General features: G+C 32.7%; 1 protein-coding gene across 1 annotated transcript in view; it reads right to left on the reverse strand.

The window, feature by feature from the left end:
- Positions 1–6,082, reverse strand: part of LOC117170685 (transcription elongation factor SPT6-like) — a 44,513-nt gene that overhangs the window by 6,570 nt on the left and 31,861 nt on the right. The window lies entirely within an intron of this gene.

The following is a 6,082-nucleotide window of genomic DNA, read 5'->3' on the forward strand; positions in this document are numbered from 1 at the left end:
ATTTGGCATTATTTTCGCTTAAGCCGACCGAGTTTTTGCGCCGATTCATAACCATGGATGAAACCTGGATCCACTACTACACTCCTGAGTCAACGCAACAGGGAAAACAGTGGGTTCCACCGGGCCAAAGTGCTCCGAAGCTTCCAAAAACGCAACAATGGGTCGGAAAGGTATTGGCTTCCGTATTTTGGGATGCAAATGGCATAATATTCGTGGACTATCTTGAAAAAGGTAAAACCTGGCCCCCAGAGACTATTACTTGTTCCCTAACCTGAAGAGATGGCTCACCGGTAAGCGTTTTTACTCAAATGAGGAGCTCATAGCTGAAACTGAGGCGTATTTTGGAGATCTTCCGATCGAGTACTTTTCGGACGGTATAAAAAAGTTAGAAAATCGTTGGACTCGCTGTATCGATCTAAAAGGAGAGTATGTTGAAAAATAAAACCAACTTTGGACAAAAAAACGTCTCCGTGTTTCATTTTTCAGGGACTTATCAGACTGCCTAGTAATATCGCCGCAAAAAATCCAGATCCCTCATTTTAGAAGGCAATAACTCCGCAGAAAAAAATGTGAAGAGGTTCGCATAAGAACCACACAAATCCGCTAAGTTTTCTTAATGAAATGGGTGTTCTATAATTTGCGTAAAAAATTTCGTTCCGAGCTAATTAGCAAAATACAAGTAAAAATGCGGTCGCGAGGATCATTGTTGAGACACGTTAACTTTTACATGACCCCAGAGCTAAGATGTATGTTGTAAAAATTTTGAAAAAATTCTGGAGTGTCCTACAACATGTTCAGAATCCAGTAGAAACTTTAAAATTTTTAAATATTTAAAAATGTCACTTTTGCAATGATTTTTGTTGAATGTTTTTATTTAGGGATTGAATAGAGCTGTCGCGCTGTTTAATGGCTTAAAATGTGTAGTAATGTACCCTGATTTATATTTCGACCACAAAACTGAATAAGAATTTTAATTTCGCGATTAAAGTCGCTCAGAATCATTCGGAGTTTAATGAGGCGAGGCGCGTGGCACAGGCGTAGAAAAACTGCAGAAAAAAAATGTCCGTCATATTTCTCAGCCTCAGGCAGCCGTTTTCTCCAGATTTTCCAACAGCTGCTACTCGCTCAGCAGGGCCGTCTTAAAGCTTTGAGGCGGACTGCGCGCTCTTCTCTTCTGATACAAAATTTTCATAGTATAATACAGTATCAAGCTTGCACACGAATTATCTTGTATTTTGTTTATTTAATATAGTACACTTATTTCGGTATTATAATATAATTTTGTAATTATTAGGCTCTTAATTCGCTATCGCAATATATGTAAAAGGAATAATTATTATTCTACAAAGATAAGTGATTGTAAAATTTTGTTAGCAATTTCCGTTTATGAACAATTATTATCATATACTTTTTTGCTATAATTCTAATCATTATTATTACTTATATATTATGTGGGTGCGATTTCATGTCAAATCATGTGAAGAACTTAAGCTATTGTTTGTAATTTTTGTGAAAATTGTAGTATTTGTTCTCGTGGATGTTAAAAGAAAAACCCTGACATGGTTTTTGAATAATTCCCAGAAATGGCAGGATACTCAGAATTGAAAAATTTGGTCCTTTTTCTTTGAACTCTCATAACTTTTGTGATTTCAATACTATTAAGATTTATTTTTTTAATATTCGCAATGTAGTACAGTTCTGAACAAAAATTTCTTGAAACGAAAAATGTCAAAACCTTCTTGAATTTTTCAAAAACGAATGTTTAAACTGAATTTCTGAAAAAATACCCAATTAAAAAAATGTATAGATAGCTTACACTATCCTCTAAATAATTCAATTTACAAATTCATTTTTGAAAAATTCAAGAAGGTTTTGACATTTTTTGTTCCAAGAAATTTTTGTTCACTACTGCACCATATTACGAATATTCAAAAAAATAAACCTTAATAGTATTAAAATCACAAAAGTTATGAAAGTTTAAAGAAAAAGACCAAATTTTTCAATTTTGAATATCCTGTCATTTCTGGGAATTATTCAAAAATCAAGTTAGAATTTTTCTTTCAACACCTACAAGAACAAATACTACAATTTTCATAAAAATTACAAACAGTAGGTTAAGTTCTTCACATGATTTGACATGAAATTGCACCCATATAATATATAAGTAATAATAATGATTAGAATGATTAGAATCCTTTTAGATATATTGCAATTGCGAATTAACAGCTTAATAATTACAAAATTATATTATAATGCCGAAATAAGTGTACTATATTAAATAAACAAAATACAAGATAATTCGTGTGCAAGCTTGATACTGTATTATACTATGAAAATTTTGTATCAGAAGAGAAGGGCGCAGTCCGCCTCAAAGATTTGAGACGGCCCTGCTGAGCGAGCAGCAGCTGTGGGAAAATCTGGAGAAAACGGCTGCCTGAGGCTGAGAAATATGACCGACATTTTTTTCTACAGTTTTTTTTATGCCTGTGCCACGCGCCTCGCCTCATTAAACTCTGAATTATTCTGAGCGACTTTAATCGCGAAATTAAAATTTTTATTCAGTTTTGTGGTCGAAATATAAATCAGGGTACATTACTACACATTTTAAGCCATTAAACAGCGCGATAGCTCTATTCAATCCCTAAATAAAAACATTCAACAAAAATCCTTGCAAATTGACATTTTTAAATATTTAAAAATTTTAAGGTTTCTACTGGATTCTGAACATGTTGTAGGACACTCCAGAATTTTTTCAAATTTTTTCAAATTTTTTCAAATTTTTCAACATATTCTTAGCTCTGGGGTCATGTAAAAGTTAACGTGTCTCAACAATTGGGCCTCGCGACCGCATTTTTACTTGTATTTTGCTAATTAGCTCGGAACGAAATTTTTTTACGCAAATTAGAGTACACCCATTTCATTAAGAAAACTTAGCGGATTCGTGTGGTTCTTATGCGAACCTCTTCACATTTTTTTCTGCGGAGTTATTGCCTTCTAAAGTGAGGGGTCTTGATTTTTTGCGGCGATATTAGATCTTGGATTGCTAAACCTCTATTACTTTTGCAAACCAACATGGTCACCTTCCCCTTGTAACTTACGATCATTCCCCGCGCCCAGAAGGTAGCATGTGGCTAGTCCCCTCTTATTCCTATGTCCATCAGAGGCGGTGGAGCCTTGCCAAGGGGGCACAGGGAAATTGACCCATAGAAATCGACCAGGGAGGGCCTAAGTCTTGATTTGCCTACTCGTATATAAAATGCTTAAACTCATTCGATCGTAGGATATAGAAACCTTTCAAATCTTTCTTGCTTTGTTTAATCTTTAAAATCTATCTGGAATCTATGTGGAATAATAGAAGCTTTTCCGAATTCTTTTATATTTATCCGAAACCATTGCGAAATATTTGAAATTTTTGTAAAGTCTTCATAAGATCTTTGAGATATTATTGCAACCTTTGTAAATTCTTCGTGAAATTTTGGCGAAATAACTTTTTTAAATCTATTCAAAATGTTTAAAATCTTTGAGAATTCTGAAAACTTTTGTGAAAGAATAGAAGTCTTTGTAAAATAATGGAAATATCTGTGAAATCTTCTAAACATATCATAAATCTTTCCGAAATGTTTGAAATCTTTGTAAAATTAGGACGTCATTGGAATTATTTGTTCAATCTTTGAAATCTATTTTAAATCTTTGCGAAATATGTGTAAGCTTTGTGAAATCTTTAAAGTCATTGGGAAATCATTGAAAATTTTGTGAAATCTTTCTGAAATCTTAGTGAATTCTCTCAAAATCTTTGCAAAATCATTAGGCAATTATTGAAATCTTTGGTTCAATCTTTGAAATCTATCTGAAATATTTAAATTCTTTGGGAAATCATTTAATTCTTTATGAAATACTGGTAAATTCTCTAAAAATCATTGTGAAATATTTGAAAGGTATCTGAAATCTTTCAAATATATCTGAAATCTCGGTGAAATCTTTGAAAACTTTGGGAAATCATTGAAATTTTTGTGAATTGTTTAAAAGTCTTTGCAAATTATTTGAAATACTTTTGAAATATTCGGTGATATTTGTTAAATTAATAAAACCTTCATGAAACCTTTTTAAAATAATTGAAGTCTTTATGCAGTCTTTTAAATCGACCAGAAATCTTTGAAATCTGAATTGTCGAATAATAGAAGACTTTATCAAATCTTTTAAATCTATGCGAAGTCTTTGCGAAACCTGTGAAATTGTTGCGATTTCTATGGCATTTAACCGTTCTTTTAATAATGTCATTTTAAGTTTTAATAATGTCAATTTAAGTCAAAATCAATTGGACTTAAATAAGTTAGTGCACATTTTTGAATGGACATACTTTGACGTGCTAGACCTTTAACTATTTTTAATAAAATCATATGGTAATTATTACATCAAGAATGTAAAGCTTCATTAAGAAATATTAACCATCCTAAATTTGTAATATGCCAATGGCGTAAAACACATCGGTATTTTGCAAGTAAATAGTCGCTAGCGCACCTGGAGCACGGTGGGACGACCCCTTGTAAGATGCGACAAGTTTACGCCTGTGTCGTAGAAAATATTTGGGATTTTAATCTGTAATGCAGCTAGCCCATTCATCGTTCGGGAAACTATCCTTTGAAACAGTCAGCCCTGAGGTTGTATAAAGTAGAAATATAGGTGGGAAGTCTCTTGGACAGTGGTCGGCAAACTTTTTGCTCAATTTTCAGGTATGGTCAGGCTCCACTCGACTTAATTTTTTCTACTACTTTCCGGTCTATTTATGTACCTTAGTGTGAGTGAACTTACGCCAGCAAGGGTCTTTTGTCCACAGGCATGTCAAGGTAAGGAAATTTTCAAACTTTTAATTTTTCAACTAGCGATTTGAAAATAGAATTATCAGCATCTGCGAATTTCTCCGATTCCAATGATATATTACTTGCCTAGAAAAGTTGACAATTTGAGAAGTATTTAGTATTACATTGAGTATAAAGCTGATGTTTCTTGATATTATACTCCTTCAAATATTTAATTTTTCTAGGCAAGTAATATACCATTGGAATCGGAAAAAAGTCGTAGATGCTGATAATGCTATTTTCAAATCGTTAGTTGAAAATTTAAAAGTTTCAAAATTTCCTTACTTTGGCATTCCTGTGGACAAAAGACAAAAGTTGGGTGGAGCCTGACCATACCTAGAAATTAAGCAAAAAGTTTGCCGACCACTGCTCTAGGAGTCTAGGACTCTCGGTAGATTACTGGGGATGAGTATTCCATGATGGGGGTGAACTTCAATATTTATTTCTGTTCTTATCGAATTTTCTTAACACGTTTATTATGATTTAAAGAAGTTATTCTTTTCAAAGCAAGAACTTTCCGATAAATTCAATATAAATGAATGGAAATTTTTTAATCAACATACAATTGTTTAGAATTTGCCAGTTATTATTCTCATTATTAAAATGTGAATTCATCCAACAATGTATTTTTCGTACTTTATAAATATTAATGAAACGTAAAAAATGCATTTTTAAGGTATTTCGCGATGAAGGTCAAATGAAATTCTTCTATCTGAATTTGATCTGAATTTTCTACAGAATTGAATTTACCACGTTTTTTACTTCAAGGTTTAGATAAATGTAACATTAAAATGCATAGTGAAATTAAGAAAAATTCAAGATCTGGCATACAAAATTGTATTTATTCAAGCGAGACGTGTACGCAACAGTATTTTAAATTATATTTGACATGCGCAAAGGAAACTTAATTGTTAATTAGGCGTCAAACACAATCGTAAAAATCTGTTTTTCGGATTCAGGGGGTCTAAAAACGTGGACATTTTGACAAAAACTGGGGGAACCAATTTTACATAAATCTAATACCTTCTCTAACGAGAATGTAAAAATGGAGAATTATTCTAGATCAATCTTCACTCTTAAAGATCTACACCCTTTTCCTTACATTACTCACTTCCACGCTCAGAGAGTCACGCCTACACCACGAAAGGTTTACAGAAATAATAAAATAAGGGACTAGAAGCGTATATTCGCTGGAAAAGCAGCGAAATTTAGCTGTTATTCAGTGA

This window comes from Belonocnema kinseyi, chromosome 4 (assembly GCF_010883055.1).
Source record: "Belonocnema kinseyi isolate 2016_QV_RU_SX_M_011 chromosome 4, B_treatae_v1, whole genome shotgun sequence".
In the NCBI taxonomy this organism is placed as follows: domain Eukaryota; kingdom Metazoa; phylum Arthropoda; class Insecta; order Hymenoptera; family Cynipidae; genus Belonocnema; species Belonocnema kinseyi.